Source organism: Oncorhynchus nerka, linkage group LG13, assembly GCF_034236695.1.
Source record: "Oncorhynchus nerka isolate Pitt River linkage group LG13, Oner_Uvic_2.0, whole genome shotgun sequence".
Lineage (NCBI taxonomy): Eukaryota > Metazoa > Chordata > Actinopteri > Salmoniformes > Salmonidae > Oncorhynchus > Oncorhynchus nerka.
The window spans coordinates 84,062,525-84,084,292 of NC_088408.1; the positions used below are offsets into that span (position 1 = coordinate 84,062,525).

General features: G+C 42.3%; 1 pseudogene; it reads right to left on the reverse strand.

Moving 5' to 3' along the window:
• The window catches only part of LOC115140280 (aminopeptidase O-like), a 151,428-nt pseudogene that overhangs the window by 51,114 nt on the left and 78,546 nt on the right, over positions 1 to 21,768 (reverse strand).

The window sequence follows — 21,768 nt, forward strand, 5'->3', positions numbered from 1 at the left end:
CATCTAACAAAGAAGCAAAAAAGCACAACCGAAACAGCTCCGTCAGGTGCAACACAATAAACAGAAAGTATAATCACCCACAACTCAAGGGTGAAAACAGGCTGCCTAAGTATGGTTCTCAATCAGGGACAACGATTGACAGCTGCCTCTGATTGAGAACCATACCAGGCCAAACACAGAAATACCAAATCATAGAAAAAGGAACATAGACAACCCACCCAACTCACGCCCTGACCATACTAAAACAAAGACAAAACAAAGGAACTAAGGTCAGAATGTGAGACCATTTCTTTTTGTTTTTCCTCTAACTTATTCTGTGCCTCTATAGTCCCGTTTTTACTGCTATCTAACTGTACTGTTAGTCCTTCAATTTCCTTTCTTAATATGGACTCTTTTGATCTAAAGTCCTTTTGTTTTATAGATGAGTACTGAATTTCATGGCCTCTAAAGGCACATTTAAAAGTGTCCCATACAGCAAGGGGATCTGCTGTGTCTATGTTATGTCTGAAAAAGTCAGTTATAAATTCTTCTGTCCTAGTTCTAAACAATGTATCATCTAGTAGGCTTTGATTAAATTTCCAATATCCTCGCCCACGTGGAAATTCTGTAAGAGTAATATATATGCCAATTATGTGATGAGCCTCCGCCATGTATCTCTCACTAGGTCAGGGTATTTAAGTCTCCATATATCCACTAATTCCAATATATCCATGACATTCATGATTTCCTTAAGTGCCTGAGGGTGATAGTTTGTAATGTGATTTCCTTTCCGGTCCATAGAGGTATTAAAGACCGTATTAAAATCTCCCACCATAATAATAGAGTCTAGTGTTGCTTGTAGCGTTGATAAATAATTTTATATATTTTCAAAGAAGCTTGGATCATCATTATTCGGACCGTATATATAAGCCATATCTGTTTACTGCCCAATAACATGTTTAAAATAATCCATCTACCTTGAGGCTCTGTTTGTACAATTTTGCACATTTGGATCAAAATTCTTGTTAATTAAAATCATCACCCCTTTTGAATTTCTTTGACCATGGGAGAAGTATACTTTGCAAATGCACTTGCAGTTGCAGATGCATGAGAAGACCTGCAAGACGGCACAAAAAATAGGCAAAAATTTAGAGATTTTATTTACCATTGTTCACATCCTAGATGATGGAGGTCAAATGCACACCTTTTCCCTGAAACCCCCACAATACGGTCACCCGTATTGACCATATTCCCAAGCATCTCCATGCAGTCAGACTTTGATTCTGTGCCACTAGGGTCACAATAATATACCCCCTCTCTGAATGTCTGAGTGTGACCCCCACCCCATGGGTTACTGCAGCTAGTGTTGCCAGCACTGCCACTGCCTGGGTGGGGGCACCCCACCAGAATCCCCACCGGCTAGGTACAAGGTTGTCAAGGTTCTCATTAGCAGCTTTGAGAATGTCCTTGTGTAGTATGCTGTCCCTTTAGGGGGCTTTGGCTTTGCAGGACCAACCCTGCCAAGCAGGCTCAGAATCTTAAGGGGGCAGTGCTGCTCTTGGTCTCTGACCATCATTTTGGCTGCATACAGACCGTTTACAGCATGCACATAAAACAGTTAGGGACTTCTCCTTAGTATCTGGGTCATTCAGGTGGGTGAGTAAGGTATAGGGTCATGGACCGTACCATTAAAATAGGATCATAAATAAATAATAAAAAATAAAAAATAAAAATGTAGTTCCCCATGATAGGACAATAACAAATCAAATGTATAATCTATTTTAAAACTGTTCCACCATGATAGGACAATAAATAAATAAGACGTATAATTCATTATAAAAGTATATCCATCATCTGCACAACATTGAAAGCCCTCTCATACCCCGGCCCACAGCAACACATTGGCTCTGGGATATGCAACCATTTCATTACTCTCAACTTTCCAAACAAAACAAATAAAAATAAACACACACCACACCATCCACACATACTGTGTTTTCTATTTACTTAGTTTTTATCTTCACTATGTTGAATTTGTGCTTGTCTGTTCAATTAGTTATATGTGAAGATATATAGAAAAGCTATATTTTTTATTGTATTGTTACAATCCATAACCGGGCTAGAATTGTGCTTATTTTCCTCATCTATGAGAACTTTGTAATTTTTTGAATAACCATGGAGTAGTCTTTGTGTCTCTGAACAACTGGTTATCAATATATAGTTTATCAACAACGAGAGCTACTCGTTTCGCTTTTAATCTATTTTCTTTGAAAATTGGATACAGAACTTTGCACCGTTCTGCAAACTGATCATTCATGCCAATTCTGGTCCCAGGAAGTCTTTTACCCAGGCTTTTAGCCATTATTTTATCATTAAATTAAGCAAATTTGACAACAATTGGGCGTTCATACCTTTGGCCTCTCTGTCCGAAGCGGTGTATATGTTCAAGTTGGATTTTGTCGATAGATTGGCGTGGGATCTGAAGCGCTGTAAGGAGGAACTCTCTAACTACAGATTCAGGGACTTCCCCTTCTTTCTCCTGGATACCTGTAAGTACCATATTCTCTCTCTTTGATCTAGTCTGTATGTCCAGTAAGGCTTCTCTCAGAACGGTGTTCTCCTTTTTAATTTCATTCATTTCGGTTTCAATCTTATTGACTATCCCTTTTAGCTTGTGTGTTTCCTTCTCCAATGTCGCAGTTTTTTCATCACTCATCTCAAGGCTTGCCTTCAACTCTTTTATATCCTTACTACCTAATTCAAGTATAGTTTGTCATTTATTGATTTTAACATATCGGTTTCGACCTTTACCATTCCCTGTGGTGAAAATATTAAATTGTCTGTGTCTGTAGAAGAGTCACGTTTCCGTTTTGAAATCTGTTCCCCTGTCTTACTCTCCGTCATGTTTGACTCAAAACAATCCACGTAATTTACCCAACCACTCCATCAAAACACACCACGTCATTTACCCAACCACTCTATCAAAACACACCACGTTATTTACCCAACCACTCTATCAAAACACACCACGTTATTTACCCAACCACTCTATCAAAACACACCACGTTATTTACCCAACCACTCTATCAAAACACACCACGTTATTTACCCAACCACTCTATCAAAACACACCACGTTATTTACCCAACCACTCTATCAAAACACACCACGTTATTTACCCAACCACTCTATCAAAACACACCACGTTATTTACCCAACCACTCTATCAAAACACACCACGTTATTTACCCAACCACTCTATCAAAACACACCATGTCATTTACCCAACCACTATCAAAACACACCATGTCATTTACCCAACTACTCTATCAAAACACACCACGTTATTTACCCAACCACTCTATCAAAACACACCACGTTATTTACCCAACCACTCTATCAAAACACACCACGTTATTTACCCAACCACTCTATCAAAACACACCACGTTATTTACCCAACCACTCTATCAAAACACACCACGTTATTTACCCAACCACTCTATCAAAACACACCATGTCATTTACCCAACCACTCTATCAAAACACACCATGTCATTTACCCAACCACTCTATCAAAACACACCACGTCATTTACCCAACCACTCTCTGTCCTATATACAGTACAATGGCGTATTTGTCAGTTGGTGTTTGGTATGAATTATTGTGAGTGAGCTGTTGGATAGACCCACATGTTACCTCAGTGTGTGTGTGTGTGTGTGTGTGTGTGTGTGTGTGTGTGTGTGAGTGTGTGTGTGTGTGTGTGTGTGTGTGTGTGTGTGTGTGTGTGTGTGTGTGTGTGTGTGTGTGTTTCCCTCTGATGTGTTTTCCAGGTGTGGTGGAAAGACTAACACAGCTGCATTTTAATGACAGTGAAATGTTTCTGCATTTTCTTTTGCTCTCTCTCTATGTGTGTGTGTGTGTGTGTGTGTATGTGTGTGTGTGTGTGTGTGTGTGTGTGTGTGTGTGTGTGTGTGTGTGTGTGTGTGTGTGTGTGTGTGTGTGTGTGTGTGTTGTCCTTGGAGAGTCGTAAAGCACAAAGTGGCACTTTACTGAGCGACTCTGCCTGCCGTTAAATGACTCGTCAGGATGGGCACACATTACCACAGGGAGTCCCATAGGCACACACACACACACACACACACACACACACACACACACACACACACACACACACACACACACACACACACACACACACACACACACATAGTGATGAAAAATGAGTTTTAATGACACCAACCTAAGTGTATGTAAACTTCCAACTTCAACTGTATATCTATCTCTCTCTGTTTGTCTGTCTCTCTCTGTCTGTCTGTCTGTCTGTCTCTTTCTCTCTGTCTATCTCACTCTCAATTCAATTCAAGGGTCTTTATTGGCATGGGAAACATATGTTAACTTTGCCAATGCAAGTGAGGTAGATAATATACAAAAGGGAAATAAACAATAAAAATGAAAAGTAAACATTACACTCACAGAAGTGTGAATACTCTCACAGAAGTGTAAAGTGTAATCTCTATCTCTCTCTGTCTAGCTCTAGCTCTCTCTGTCTCTCTCTATCTATCTATCTATCTATCTATCTATCTATCTATCTATCTATCTATATATCTATCTATCTATCTATCTCTATCTAGCTCTAGCTCTAGCTCTATCTGTCTATCTCTCGCTCTGTTTATTTCTATCTCTCTCTGTCTATGTATCTCTCTCTGTCTATCTATCTCTCTCTGTCTAGCTCTAGCTCTCTATGTCTAGCTCTAGCTCTCTCTCTGTCTCTCTCTGTCTATATCAATCTCTATCTGTCTATCTTCAGCTCTCTGTCTAGCTCTAGCTCTCTCTGTCTCTCTCTGTCTATATTCAATTCAAGGGGCTTTATTGGCATGGGAAACACGTTTCGCGTAGCCTTCCACAAGCTTCCCACAATAAGTTGGGTGAATTTTGGCCCATTCCTCCTGACAGAGCTGGTGTACCTGAGTCAGGTTTGTAGGCCTGACAAAAGTGAAATAAACAATAAAAATTAACAATAAACATTACACATACAGAAGTTTCAAAACAATAAAGACATTACAAATGTCATGTTATGTATATTTACAGTGTTGTAACAATGTACAAATGGTTAAAATACATAAGGGAAAATAAATAAGCATAAATATGGGTTGTGTTTACAATGGTGTTTGTTCTTCACTGGTTGCCCTTTTCTTGTGGCAACAGGTCACAAATCTTGCTGCTGTGATGGCACATTGTGGAATTTCACCCAGTAGATATGGGAGTTTATCAAAATTGGGTTTGTTTTCGAATTCTTTGTGGATCTGTGTAATCTGAGGGTTAGGGTTGTGTCTCTAATATGGTCATACATTGGGCAGGAGGTTAGGAAGTGCAGCTCAGTTTCCACCTCATTTTGTGGGCAGTGTGCACATAGCCTGTCTTCTCTTGAGAGCCATGTCTGCCTACGGCGGCCTTTCTCAATAGCAAGGCTATGCTCATTGAGTCTGTACATAGTCAAAGCTTTCCTTAAGTTTGGGTCAGTCACAGTGGCCAGGTATTCTGCCACTGTGTACTCTCTGTTTAGGGCCAAATAGCATTCTAGTTTGCTCTGTTTAAAAAAAATCTTTCCAATGTTTCAAGTAATTTTCTTTTTGTTTTCTCATGATTTGCTTTTTGTTTTCTCATGATTTGCTCTATATCTATCTCTCTGTCTAGCTCTAGCTCTCTCTGTCTATATCTCTCTTTCCCATCTCTATATCTCAATCTAGCTCTCTCTGTCTATTTCTATCTCTCTCTCTATCCATCTCACTCTCTCCATGTCCCTCTTTCTCTTTCTCTTTCTCTTTCTCTTTCTCTTTCTCTTTCTTCTCTTTCTGGGTCTCTTCAAATCTGTGTCTACATCCTACTTTCTTCTCACTATCTGTCCTACTATAAAATCCTGAACCTTTCCTTCCCATACAGTTATACTATGCCTTTTACACTCATGATCTTCCTTAAAATAACTTTACAGTAAAACTGAAGTGTGATGACGAGGAAAGTGTGGTGCCAAGTACCAGCTTACATAAAGCATACGTATACACAGTTTGAATACAGTTTGTGTGTGTAAGTTTGTGTTTTTGGTTTTACTATCCTTGTGGGGACCAGAATATCTCACAAGCCTAGTAAAACAGGGACAATTCTGACAAATTCACTGGTCCCTACAATAAAAAAGGCTATTTTAGGCTTAGGGGTTAGTTTGAGGGTTAGGGTTAGAATTAAGGTTGGGGTTAGAATTAGGGTTAGGGTTAGGGGTAAAGGTTAGGGTTAGGGTTAAGGTTAAGGTGAAGGTTAGGATTTTGAATGGGAATCAATTGTTTTGTCAAATCAATAGATACTTATTGGTTAGCAGTATTATATATATGAGAGGTGAGTGAAACAGACGTTGTTTAAACATTAGGGAAACACGTCCGTCCCTCTTTCTCATACAACAGTTTTCTCTAGTCAATGGGCCAGTGTTTTGGCCACTGCTACAATGGAAAGAGACAACTAAAAGGAGAGGCAAGACAGACATCTGTTTCCATAAAGCTCTGTTTATAGAGGAGCTGAAAGACGAGTTGATATGTTTAATAAGGTGGGTATATTCCACTTTACTTGCAATGGCAAGAAATGTAGTATTCTCTCTTTCTTTGTTTCTCTCTCGCTCTGTACCTCATGAATCTAAGCTGAGAGGAATCTTTCCCTCTGGAGTGTTTTGTGGAATGTGATAATCCACTATTTTGTGGTTGTGTGTGCAAGGGTGTGTGTGTGTGTGTGTGTGTGTGTGTGTGTGTGTGTGTGTGTGTGTGTGTGTGTGTGTGTGTGTGTGTGTGTGTGTGTGTGTGTGTGTGTGTGTGTGTGTGTGCATGCGTATAATATAATTCTCATGACTTTATGGTGGTGTCCCCCCTCTCCTCCTAACCGTAACACTTCACATGCTCTGGTCAGGTGTGTCACAGTGCAGTCTGGAGACTACTGTGTGTACATGGAAACGCAACATGGGATCACAGAGGCAGGCACGCAACATGCCACATACCACAACCTGGCTATCAACCAAGGACAAGGTTAGGACGTACCTCATGCCACTGAAGTTGTAATTCATTCATTCTTTACCTCACGCCATCAGAGACCAGTCTGATAATCCAGTGTCTGGTAATGCAGAGGTCAACATGTTTAGTAATAGATTTAGTCTTTGTCTTTCAGACATACACATAGATGTTTGACCTTCCCTCTACAAGATACAGTATATGCAGTAATATTGACTTATTGACTCGATTCCACCAGCACTGATCTGTCTCGGATATCCCAAATAGCCATGGGATAGTTCAAAAGTTGTCAGGCTACAATGGGCTGCTGTAGCATTCTGAAAATATTCCCTAAGTGAAATCGTCAATTTCCGCTTCAAAACTGTCTGAATTAATCTAAGCTAAAACAATGTATGTTTTTTGATAAGTAAATCTTAGTCGCCCCATTTTACATCTAGCTAAGCATTATTGTGCTTCAATTAGCTGTATTTCTGAAGTTTGATTACGGGCATGAAAGCTAGCATAAATTTGCTGAATATTGAGCCAGTCACTGAAAGCATTTTGACTGAAACGATACTGCTAACCAACCAGCTACCTACTTAGTGCTGCACACAATGTTGAATCTTCCAACAATAGCTAGCAAGCTACGGTAGCTAGTAGTGCTAACGCTTACATTATGAGATTTGCTAAAGCAGCTGTTCTTCCCCCACAAGTCATTGCAGTAGCCTCCTCAGTCAGCTGCTGTGCTCAGCTGACAAAATGATAAGATCGTGGAGAAACATGCTGATCTACGGACTGATTTCTGATAACAGTCGGTTTCTCTTAATTATGGGGCGCATGTCTACAACTTCAGGGTAATTTAAACCGGTTAAGCACGCTTCTTATGTCAGTGAAGGAAGAACGAAACGAAACAGTTCTGTAAGGTGAGATACACATAACAATCACCCACCCCACACAGGTGGGAAAAGGCTACCTGAGTATGATTCTCAATCAGAGACGACGAACGACACCTGCCTCTGATTAAGAACCATACCATACCAGGCCAAAACAAAACCATAACATAGAAAAAAGAACATAGACTACCCACCCAACTCACACCCTCACCATACTAAAACAAAGACATAACACAAGAACTAAGGTCAGAACGTGACAGTACCCCCCCCCCCCCAAAAAAAGGTGCTGACTCCGGCCGCAAAACCTGAACCTATAGGAGAGGGTCTGGGTGGGCGTCTGTCCGCGGTGGCGGCTCTGGCGCGGGACGTGGACCCCACTCCATCATAGTCTCGGCCCACTTAAGTGGCGCCTTGGGAGCAGCGACCCTCGCCGCCGACCTCGGACTGGGGACCCTAGCAGAGGGCCCCGAATGGAAGGGAGCAGCGACCCTCGCCGCCGACCTCGGACTGGGGACCCTAGCAGAGGGCCCCGAATGGAAGGGAGCAGCGACCCTCGCCGCCGACCTCGGACTGGGGACCCTAGCAGAGGGCCCCGAATGGAAGGGAGCAGCGACCCTCGCCGCCGACCTCGGACTGGGGACCCTAGCAGAGGGCCCCGAATGGAAGGGAGCAGCGACCCTCGCCGCCGACCTCGGACTGGGGACCCTAGCAGAGGGCCCCGAATGGAAGGGAGCAGCGCCGTAGTGAAGGGCGATTCCGGCAGCGCCGGTGTGTCAGGCTTATTGAGGTAGTATGTACAGTGGGGCAAAAAAGTATTTAGTCAGCCACAAATTGTGCAAGTTCTCCCACTTAAAAAGATGAGAGAGGCCTGTAATTTTCATCATAGGTACACTTCAACTATGACAGACAAAATGAGAAGAAATAAAATCCAGAAAATCACATTGTAGGATTTTTAATTGACTTATTTGCAAATTATGGTGGAAAATATTTGGTCACCTACAAACAAGCAAGATTTCTGGCTCTCACAGACCTGTAACTTCTTCTTTAAGAGGCTCCTCTGTCCTCCACTCGTTACCTGTATTAATGGCACCTGTTTGAACTTGTTATCAGTATAAAAGATACCTGTCCACAACCTCAAACAGTCACACTCCAAACTCCACTATGGCCAAGCCCAAAGTGCTGTCAAAGGACACCAGAAACAAAATTGTAGACCTGCACCAGGCTGGGAAGACTGAATCTGCTATAGGTAAGCAGCTTGGTTTGAATAAATCAACTGTGGGAGCAATTATTAGGAAATGGAAGACATACAAGACCACTGATAATCTCCCTCGATCTGGGGCTCCACGCAAGATCTGACCCCATGGGGTCAAAATGATCACAAGAACGGTAAGCAAAAATCCCAGAACCACACGGGGGGGCCTAGTGAATGACCTGCAGAGAGCTGGGACCAAAGTAACAAAGCCTACCATCAGTAACACACTACGCCGCCAGGGACTCAAATCCTGCAGTACCAGACGTGTCCCCCTGCTTAAGCCAGTACATGTCCAGGCCCGTCTGAAGTTCGCTAGAGAGCATTTGGATGATCCAGAAGAAGATTGGGAGAATGTCATATGGTCAGATGAAAGCAAAAAAGAAACTTTTGGTAAAAACTCAACTCGGACAAAGAATGCTGAGTTGCATCCAAAGAACACCATACCTACGGTGAAGCATGGGGGTGGAAACATCATGCTTTGGGGCTGTTTTTCTGCAAAGGGACCAGGACGACTGATCCGTGTAAAGGAAAGAATGAACGGGGCCATGTATCGTGAGATTTTGAGTGAAAACCTCCTTCCATCAGCAAGGGCATTGAAGATGAAACGTGGCTGGGTCTTTCAGCATGATCCCAAAAACACCGCCCGGGCAACGAAGGAGTGGCTTCGTAAGAAGCATTTCAAGGTCCTGGAGGGGCCTAGCCAGTCTCCAGATCTAAACCCCATAGAAAATCTTTGGAGGGTGTTGAAAGTCCGTGTTGCCCAGCAACAGCCCCAAAACATCACTGCTCTAGAGGAGATCTGCATGGAGGAATGGGCCAAAATACCAGTAACAGTGTGTGAAAACCTTGTGAAGACTTACAGAAAACGTTTGACCTCTGTCATTGCCAACAAAGGGTCTATAACAAAGTATTGAGATAAACTTTTGTTATTGACCAAATACTTATTTTCCACCATAATTTGCAAATAAATTCATAAAAAATCCTACAATGTGATTTTCTGGATTTTTTTCTTCTCATCTTGTCTGTCATAGTTGAAGTGTACCTATGATGAGAATTACAGGCCTCTCTCATCTTTTTAAGTGGGAGAACTTGCACAATTGGTGGCTGACTAAATACTTTTTTGCCCCACTGTACATGTAGGTATCGTTAAAGTGACTGTGCATATATGATGAACAGAGAGTAGCAGACTTGACTTCAGGAGGCAGCCGAGGGAGGGGACCGATATGCGTTGTGCCTGTTGCTATGGCAACCTATAAACTGTGATTAGTGATGTGAGTTATAGGACATGCCGTCACCTTGGTGTGAATCAGGTGATATTGTGTGATATTGTGCTGCTTGGAGACTCATTTCACCCTTTTTCCCCTTTTCCCCATGCAGTGTACAGCAAAGAGAGGCTCCACAGACAAGCAAAACAGAACATCATGGGATGCAGGCTTTTGTTCCAGCCCAGCTCTCACACACCTGATTTCACTAATCAACGGCTTGGTGATTATAATCTATCCGTCTATAAGTTGAGTCAGGTGTTTTAGTGTTGGGCTAGCACAAAATCCTGCACAGCATCTGGAGAATGTCTGTGACTGGGATGACGACCAAAGAAGCCGCTGCCTGCCGGACCCAGACTGCCTTTGCCTACAGGGCTTCCTGGGCTGGTTAGCAGGGGCAGACAGACCCTCATTACACCGACCACAGATGAAAATGAGAACAAAATTAGGCCCATTACCAGGAGAGCATGACTAATATCCTTCAGCAGACCCCTGATACACACACCCACACCCACACATACAGACAGAAACAGACACACAAACACATATATAAGTACACACACATGTATGCACACACACACACACACACACACACACACACACACACACACACACACACGCACGCACGCACGCACGCACGCACGCACGCACGCACGCACGCACGCACGGCACATAAAAGCAAGGAAAGAGGTAATACATTCTGGCTCTATTAAAGCAACCCTCATTTAAGGCCTCTCTCTATACGCTCTGTGTGTGTGTGTGTGTGTGTGTGTGTGTGTGTGTGTGTGTGTGTGTGTGTGTGTGTGTGTGTGTGTGTGTGTGTGTGTGTGTGTGTGTGTGTGTGTGTGTGTGTGTGTGTGTGTGTGTGTGTGTGTGTGTACACCAGTCATCTATGACGTAATCAACAAGCTCTCACTACAGAATTAGACACTTTTCCACATTTCTTCAAATATAAAATTTCTAAGTTGCTCCAAAGTTTTTTGACTCCCTGGGTTGACTCCTCCTGCTCAGTATCATTCCATTTCTAAAAATGTCAAATTGTGAAGCAGCTCCAAAGTAAGGGTTATGGTTTTGGATATGGTTCAAACATTACATGTAGGCACTCATTCTGAATGGTTAAGGTAAGGGTTATGGTTTGAAATAGGGTTAAAACCAAAAAATACAAAACAAGTGTAGACCACTGGGATCAAACACACAACCTTCTGATCTGGAGTCCTGGGATTCCATCCATCCACCACCCCTGTCTACAACCTATGTCCACAACTCCCTAGCAAAGCCCTACCCTACTTGATGGTAATAGAGCTCACTGTTACCTCTAGCAGGACATGGATAGACATCCAATTGTCTCGTCTCATCTTGTCTCTTCCATTCTCGTCTCTCATCTTTTGTCGTCTTCCTCAAGTCAAATATTTTCTCATCCTTTTCTCCTCCTACTCCACTACCATCCAAGCACTTCTCTCTCACCCCTTCTCTCCTCTCCACTGTCTTCTCCTCTCCTATCTTCTCTGCCCCTTCACCTTTCTCTTCCCTCCCGACCACCCTCTCTAATATCACCTCTCCCCATCTTTCATCCCACATCTTCTCTACACTTCCTGCTATCTCCTCTACCTTTATTCTGCCCTCCTTCCCCTCTCCGTCTCTCCTATCATCCTCTGTTTTTCAGAGCCGGTCTGCTTGGTGATTTATAAACCTGTGACAGACAGATGGGGGGAGGAGAGGATGGAGGATGGGGGCAGGCGCATTTGAAGTACATGAAGGACTAATATTAAATACACCTGGCCCCATCTAGGGGCTCCTTCTGTACACAGAAACAAAGAGATAGAGAGAGGGAGGCAGCGATGATGGGCTACAGGGAAGAGGCCTGAGGAGGGAGGTGGAAAGGGGTAGGGTGGGCTGAGGTGCATTGCCAAGCAGGCAGTAATTGGCTATTCTTTCATGGGGCCTGATTTCCACACTCTCCCTCCCACAGGAAGAGACCCTTTTGCTGCCCCTCAGTGTGCACTGTAAAAAATACAAATCTAGTTGTTTCAACTACAGTTGAAGTCGGAAGTTTACATACACATTAGCCAAATATATTTAATCTCAGTTTTTCACAATTCTTGACATCTAGTAACATTTCAGTTTCTTAGATCAGATAGGATCACCACTTTATGGAATTCTAAATGTCAGAATAATAGTAGAGAGAATGATTTATTTCAGCTTTTATTTCTTTCATCGCATTCCCAGTGGGTCAGAAGTTTACATACACTCAATTAGTATTTGGTAACATTGCCTTTGAATTGTTTAACTTGGGCCAAATGTTTCTCGTAGCCTTTCACAAGCTTCCCACAATAAGTTGGGTGAATTTTGGCCCAATCCTCCTGACAAAGCTGGTGTAACTGAGTCAGGTTTGTAGGACTCCTTGCACACTCCTTTCACACACGGGGTGGAGATGTTATTTCCTACCCTCACCACCTGGGGGCGGCCCGTCAGAAAGTCCAGGACCCAGTTGCAAAGGGGGGAGTCAAGACCCAGGGTCACGGGCTTAATGACGAGTTTGGAGGGTACTATGGTGTTAAATGCTGAGCTGTAGTCGATGAACAGCATTCTTACATAGGTATTCCTCTTGTCCAGATGGGTTAGGGCAGTGTGATTGCGATTGTGTCGTCTGTGGACCTATTGGGGAGGTAAGCAAATTGGAGTGGGTCTAGGGTGTCCGGTAGGGTGGAGGTGATATGATCCTTGACTAGTCTCTCAAAGCACTTCATAACGACGGAAGTGAGTAGGCGATAGTCGTTTAGCTCAGGTATCTTAGCTTTCTTGGGGACAGGAACAATGGTGGTCCTCTTGAAGCATGTGGGAACAGCAGACTGGGATAGGGATTGATTGAATATGTCCGTAAACACACCAGTCACTTTGTGCATGCACTGATTAACAAGTCGTGGTGTGATCATAACAACATACAGGAACTCAATTGTTGGAAAAATGACTTGTGTCATGCACAAAGTAGATGTCCTAACTGACTTGCCAAAACTATAGTTTGTTAACAAGAAATTTGTGGAGTGGTTGAAAAACGAGTTTTAATGACTCCAACCTAAGTGTATGTAAACTTCCGTCTTCAACTGTAAATATTATTAATTAACTGGTTCCACAGCTTATTTTTTGTTTACTCAACTTTTCAGTCAAAGTGCTACCTGAACTTAACATTTTTAGTTGGCCCAACATTAGCTCCAACATGAGAAAACCTAGGCAGATATTCGATCAACTGAAAATCATGTGTTTGCTCAAATGGTCTCGTATGTTCATTCAACTAGAAATTATTATTTGGGCATTTTACCTGCACAAATGGCTGTGGAACTAATTACACACACAAAGTGCCTTTAACTTACAACGTACACATTTGACACACGTTGACAAACACTGAGTGTACAAAACATTAGGAACACCTTCCTACTATTGAGTTGCACTTCCTTTTGCCCTCAGAACAGCCTCAATTTGTCAGGGAATGGTCTCTACAAGGTGTCAAAAGTGTTCCACAGGGATGCTGGCCCATGTTGACTCCAATGCTTCCCACAGTTGTGTCAAGTTGGCTGGATGTCCTTTGGGTGGTGGAACATTCTTGACACACACAGGAAACTATTGACCCAGCAGCATTGCAGTTCTTGACACACTCAAACCGCTGCACCTGGTACCTACTATCATACCCCGTTCAAAGGCACATGTTTTGTCTTGCCCATTCACCTTCTGAATTCCACACATACCCAATCCATGTCTCAATTGTCTCAAGGCTTAAAAATCCTTCTTTAACCGGTCTCCCCCCTTCATCTACACTGATTGAAGTGGATTTAACAAGTGACATCAATAAGTGATCATAGTTTTAATCTGGATTCACCTGGTCAGTCTGTCATGGAAAGAGCAGGTGTTCATAATGTTTTGTACACTCAGTGTATTTAGCCTCACAATGAAGAGTTTTACCATTTTCTTTTCAGGACAACCTTGGCTACAAGTTTTTAAACTATATTGTTTTATACTATATTGTGACAAGCTACAGCCTCCATTTAAAATGGTCAGTAGCAGCTAACCCATGAGGTTCATTATCTCAGGCAGGAAATATAGGCTGAAGGTTCCTAACCCTCGGTGGGTAATAAATTGGTTCTTGCTCATTAGTGATGCAGGTGTGTGGGTGTTGTCCTTGGGGAATTCCTCATTAACACGCAATCTGACCTCAGCTAATCTCTGACCTCTAATCCCTGACCCTGATACCTGACCTTGGCCCAAAACCCAGTGACATGCAGATTAGGTAAAGACATGCACACATGTTCGCATGTACAAATGCACAGAGAGAGGGACAGAGAAAGAGAGAGAAAGAGAGAGAGAGCAGACAGCCTTAGATAGAGAGACCACTAGGAAGCAGTGTGTCTGACAGACAGAACACACTGAGACTATGAGAGCTTGAGATAGAGGTCTATTTAAAGGGGCTCCTACCTCTTTGAAGTTCTCTTTGGGATCTGTTCTCTTCCACTTTCTGCCCTTTCCATCGCTCGGACTGACACCAATCCATTTTACTACCTGCCCAGGGAAAGGAGGGAGGGAGGGAGGGAGGGAGGGAGGGAGGGAGGGAGGGGAAAAAGTAGCACACGTCTAATATGAGTTAGTACCTATAAACAGATTTTAGACGCACTTTCCATTGCTTAAGTGGAAAGACACACACACACACACACAAACACACAGACTTACACACACACACACACAAACACACAGACTTGCACGCACGCACACACAAACACAGACATCTACACGGCTGATTACACGCAAGCCCCAACAGCGAGTCAGCGGTGGAGGTATAGCCACACAGCGAGACGGTCTTGCCGCAGAAGTAACCCTATCAGTCCCTACAGAGTGTGGTCACATCATGGCTATACTACCACTCCCTGAGATAAGAGCACCTAAATACTACCACACTGCCTTACACAAGAGCACCTAAAACTATCACACTGCCTTAGACAACAGCACCTAAATACTACCACACTGCCTGAGATAAGAGCACCTAAATACTACCACACTGCCTTACACAAGAGCACCTAAAACTATCACACTGCCTTAGACAACAGCACCTAAAAACTACCACACTGCTTTAGACAAGAGCACCTAAATACTACCACACTGCCATAGACAAGAGCACCCAAATACTACCACACTGCCTTAGACAAGAGCACCTAAAACTACCACACTGCTTTCGACAAGAGCATCTAAATACTACCACACTGCCATAGACAAGAGCACCCAAATACTACCATACTGCCATAGACAAGAGCACCTAAAACTACCACACTGCCATAGACAACAGCACCTAAAAACTACCACACTGCTTTAGACAAGAGCACCTAAATACTACCACACTGCCATAGACAAGAGCACCCAAATACAACCACACTGCATTAGACAAGAACACCCAAATACTACCACACTGCATTAGACAAGAGCACCTAAATACTACCACACTGCATTAGACAAGAGCACCTAAATACTACCACACTGCATTAGACAAGAGCACCTAAATACTACCACACTGCATTAGACAAGAGCACCAAAAAACTTCCACACTGCCTTAGACAAGAGCACCTAAAACTACCACACTGCCTTAGACAAGAGCACCTAAATACTACCACACTGCATTAGACAAGAGCACCTAAATACTACCACACTGCATTAGACAAGAGCACCAAAAAACTTCCACACTGCCTTAGACAAGAGCACCTAAAACTACCACACTGCCAGCTATTTCTATCAGAATCTCATAGTGCATGCACGCACACACACACCAGAACGCGCACATACACACCTACTGACACATTTTTTCGACAGTTATTTAGTTTTTCCTTCAGTAAGGAGTGCTCTGTCTGTAAAAGAACCAGATAGAAATGCAGATCTTCCTCTCTACCACTCTCTGTCTCTCACACTCTTTCATACACACGCAACAGTATATCTATCTGTATCACAGACAATCTCTATTTAACCCAAACCACAAGCACAAATGACTTTGTAATAAAGACAGGGTTTGACCCCTCATATACTACAGTAGACACCACCTCATAACATGCAGCAGATGTATGCATGGTGACTAAGAGAGACAGAGATAGAGTGAGCAATTGAGAGCGAGATAAAGAAAGTGAAAAGGGCTGAAATAGCAATAGGGAGAGAGAGAGGGAGAATAAACTGAGCGGAGAGAGTGTGAGAATGTCTTTCAAACAGCTGAGGAAACAACTTAATCTCTGAGTTTCTCAAAGACACATGACAGAGAGGGAAAGAAAGAGTGAACTAGAGATAGGGGAAGAAATAGAGAGGAAAAGAGAGAGGGGAAGGTGTGTTCCCTTACCTTGCTTCTTCTTCTTCCAGCCGAGTCTGTAACCATACGGAACTCCCTTCACATAGAGACTGATTGGGAGAGGAGAGGAGAGTGTGAACCAGAGAAAGGAGAGAGAGAGAGAGAGCGAGAGAGAGAGAGAGAGAGAGAGAGAGAGAGGAGTGATCGAACAGGAGAAAGAGGAATGTTGAGCAGAGGGAGGGAGAGAGAGAGGGAGAGGGAGGGAGAGAGAGGGAGAGAGAGAGAGAGAGAGAGAGAGAGAGAGGAGTGATCGAACAGGAGAAAGAGGAATGTTGAGCAGAGGGAGGGAGAGAGAGAGAGAGGGAGAGGGAGGGAGAGAGAGGGAGAGAGAGAGGGAGGGAGAGAGAGGGAGAGAGAGAGAGAGAGAGAGCGAGAGAGAGATAGAGAGAGAGAGAGGAGTGATCGAACAGGAGAAAGAGGAATGTTGAGCAGAGGGAGGGAGAGAGAGAGGGAGAGGGAGGGAGAGAGAGGGAGAGAGAGAGAGAGAGAGAGAGAGAGAGAGAGAGAGAGGAGTGATCGAACAGGAGAAAGAGGAATGTTGAGCAGAGGGAGGGAGAGAGAGAGAGAGGGAGAGGGAGGGAGAGAGAGGGAGAGAGAGCGAGAGAGATGGAAGGGGAGGGAGAGAGAGAGGGAGGGAGAGAGAGGGAGAGAGAGCGAGAGAGATGGAAGGGGAGGGAGAGAGAGGGAGAGAGAGCGAGAGAGATGGAAGGGGAGGGAGAGAGAGAGAAAGAGGAAAGGAGTGAGCTAGATCACTTGTTCCTTTCTGACAAAAACTCACGGCTTGACTTCTGAGAGACAGGAATGAGAGAGAGGAGGAGGAGAAGGAAGAAGAGGATGAGAGCAACAATGAGAAAGAAGAGGAAGGGAGGGGGGAAGGAAGAAATTAGAGGAGGAGATGGGGCAGAGGCAAAATCCCCTCATTACGTAAAGCGGTGTGTAGAGCGTCACATAGGACTAAGTCACTAACGCCCACAAACACACACGCACACACTCAAGGTATTCACAAACACACGTAAAAAATGCTACAGTTTACAATAGAATGCTGCAGTATTTACTATATAATTATGTTGTAAACTGTAGAATACTATACTACACACTGTAGTATACCTCAATCATTTTGTGATTTTATCCACTCGTACTCCCGCTGACATTTTAACGCCAGGTATTTAACCCCTGGACTCACTTTATACCATTATACCCATTTAAACTCACCTGTCCAGGAAGGTGGGTCACTGCAATAGAAGTTGACATTCTAACAACTTAAACGCCGGTTTTACTGCACTGTAAGTTGATGTATTTTTCACATAAATTAATAATGCTGGAGACTAACACACTGAGTGTACAAAACAAGGAACACCTTCCTAATAATGTAGTGGCACCCACTTTTGCCCTCAGAACAGCCTCAATTTGTCAGGGAATGCACTTTACAAGGTGTCGAAAGCGTTCCACAGGGATGCTGGCCCATGTTGACACCCACAGTTGTGTCAAGTTGGCTGGATGTCAATCGGGCGGTGGACTATTGATAAACATGGCAAACTGTTGAGAGTGAAAAACACAGCATCGCTGCTGTTCTTGACATTCAAACCAGTGAGCCTGCTACCTACTTCCAGTGCTGTAAAGTACTTAAGTAAAAACACTTTAAAGTACTACTTAGGATGTTTTTGGGGGGTATCTGTATTTTACTTTACCATGTATATTTTTGACTACTTTTACTTTTACTTCACTAGATTCCTTAAAAACCTGTTAAGGATTAGCCCCTTTTTTTATTTTAAATTTAGCCTAAAATGACATACCCAAATCTAACTGCCATGCAGCTCAGGCCCCGAAGCAAGGATATGCATATTCTTGGTACCATTTGAAAGGAAACACGTTGAAGTTTATGGTAATGTGAAATGTATGTAGTAGAATATAACACAATAGATCTGGTAAAAGATCATTAAAAGAAAAAAAAAAACATTATTTTGTATTTTTCTGTACCATCATCTTTGAAATGCAAGAGAAAAGCCATGATGTATTTTTCCAGTCCAGGTGTAATTTAGATTTTGGACACTAGATGGCATCAGTGTATGTGCAAAGTTTTAGACTGATCCAATGAACCATTGCATTTATGTTCAACATGTTGTATCAAGACTTTCCAAATGTGCCTAATTCAAAATTGTGCACTCTCCTCAAACAATAGCATGGTATTATTTCACTGTAATAGCTACTATAAATTGGACAGTGCAGTTAGATTAACAAGAATTTAAGCTTTATGCCAATATCAGATATGTCTATGTCCTGGGAAATGTTCTTGTTACTTACAACTGTATGCTAATCACATTAGCCTACATTAGCTCAACCGTCCCGTGGAAGGGACACTGATCCTAAAGAAGTTTTAAGAAAATAGTGTAATTTTTACTGCATACATTTTCCTAGACACCCAAAAGTACTCTTTACATTTTGAATGCTTAGCAGGACAGGAAAATGGTCTAATTCACGCTCTTATCAACAGAACATCCCCGGTCATCCCTACTGCCTCTGATCTGGCGGACTCACTAAACACAAATGCTTTGTTTGTAAGTGATGTCTGAGTGTAAACATAATATGACATTTGTAATGTCTTTATTCTTTTGGAACAATTGTGAGTGTAATGTTTACTGTTCATTTTTATTGTTTATTTCACTTTTGTATATTATCTACTTCACTTGCTTTGGCAATGTTAAAGTATGTTTCCCATGACAGTAAAGCCCCTTGAATTGAATTGTTGGAGTGTGCCCCTGGCTTTCCGTAAATACATTTAAAAAATAAGAAAATGGTGCCATCTGGGTTGCTTAATATAAGGGATTTGAAATGATTATACTTTTACTTTTGATACTTAAGTATCAATAGCTAACTAGCTAGCTATTTTACACCAGTTACACATATAACTACCTTGTCTATCACCAGTATCGCTGATATTGTTTTTGTACACACGGTATATTATTTTGTTCTTTCTCTACTGGCATTGATACTTTTTGTTATTTAAACAAAATTATATTGACACTTTCTATTTTATATATTGCTACTATGCAAATATGCAAGTAATAATTTCACTGTACCATTTACGCCTTCTGTAGAGCCCCATCCACTTAGCTAGACGTGGCTGTGTGGTGCCTATAACCTCTCTTTCACATGACCCATCAAGTTATCAAGTGACCCATCAAGTGATTACGGCCATCTATTTCATGAACATGTGTACAGACAATAGTGACCCCATCCACTTATCTAGATGTGGATGGAGGGTGGTTAGTATTTATTACACATGTCCCATCAATTTAGACAGACAATAGTGACCCCATCCACTTATCTAGATGTGGCTGGAGGGTGGTTAGCATTTATTTTTCATGTCCCATCAATTTAGACAGACAATAGTGACCCCATCCACTTATCTAGATGTGGCTGGAGGGTGGTTAGCATTTATTACACATGTCCCATCAATTTAGACAGACAATAGTGACCCCATCCACTTATCTAGATGTGGATGGAGGGTGGTTAGCATTTATTTTTCATGTCCCATCAATTTAGACAAGTATGTTTGGGTAAACATAATCTAATAATTATAAATGATTTATAACATATTTTTACCTGGACCACTATTTTTGATATTGCTACGATGCAAATATGCAAGTAACCATTTTTCTATACTGCTTACACCTTCTGTATCTTGTGAATGTGACAAATAAACATAGACTTTATTTGATATAGTGTGTGTTTACCAGAGACGGTAATGTGAAGAACAACATGACCTGCACCAAAGTCAGATTAGGATTTAGGCCAAGGACGAGATAAAGTGTCATTTTACCTGGAGTTTTCCCTTATTGTAGGCTACTATTTTGACCACTTTTAGTCGTGAAATCTTTGGTTGTTTACTACACTACCTTACTCATTCTGTTTAGCACATGGCCTCACATGTGAATCCTTAAAGAGATGGGTGGGGCTAAGGCTTAAGAGGGTGTGAATGATGCTGAATGGGTATAGACAAAGAAGAGCTCTCAAGTAGGTGTACCAAATAATTGAAGGGACATTTTCTCAAAAGTGGGGTTTTTCAATTTTCAAGGTATAATTACTTTCCCATTGTTCCTCAGCTGTGATGTATGATATACAATTGTCTTGCTCTGAGTCTGTACTTTATCCAATGTATAAAAAAAACACAATTTCAAATGTTGCTACATAAGACTGAAAAGAGGTGCTTGGTCACAAATCGTAAAGGACTTGGGTTGATGCATCTAAACATTAGGAGTTTACTTCCTAAACTGGATTACATCAAGATCTGGGCTATGCAGACGAATCCAGACATTCTGGTAATGACTAAAATGTGGATCTCTGGGGACATTCTGGACTCATTTTAATATTGAGGGAAATAATGTATTCAGAGCTGACAGACAGGGTAGAGGTGGTGGAGTGGCCATTCTTATAAAAAATAATTTCTCTGTCCGTTTACTGAAATCCATTTCCTTTACCCCAACATTTTTGCTATTATCTTTAAGCCTTTTTCTAGGAAAAAATGTATATATGATTGTTCACTCATGACTGCACGGCCAGGCACGACTCCAACACCATCATTAAGTTTTCCGATGACACAACAGTGGTAGGCCTATGTCACGTCCTGACCTTAGTTCCTTTTTTATGTCTCTATTTTAGTTTGTTCAGGGCGTGAGTTGGGGTGGGCATTCTATGTGTTGTTCTATGTTGTTGTATTTCTGTGTTTGGCCTGGTATGGTTCCCAATCAGAGGCAGCTGTTTATCGTTGTCTCTGATTGAGAACCATACTTAGGCATACTTAGGCTGTTTTCCCACTATGATTTGTGGGTAGTTGTTTTCTGTCTTTGTATTAGTTACCAGACAGAACTATTTCGGTTGTTCTTTTTGTTTACTTTGTATTGTAGTGTTCAGTTCAGTTTAATAAAATGACGAACACTTCCCACGCTGCATATTGGTCCGATCCATCCTACTCCTCCTCAGAAGAGGAGGAAAACCGT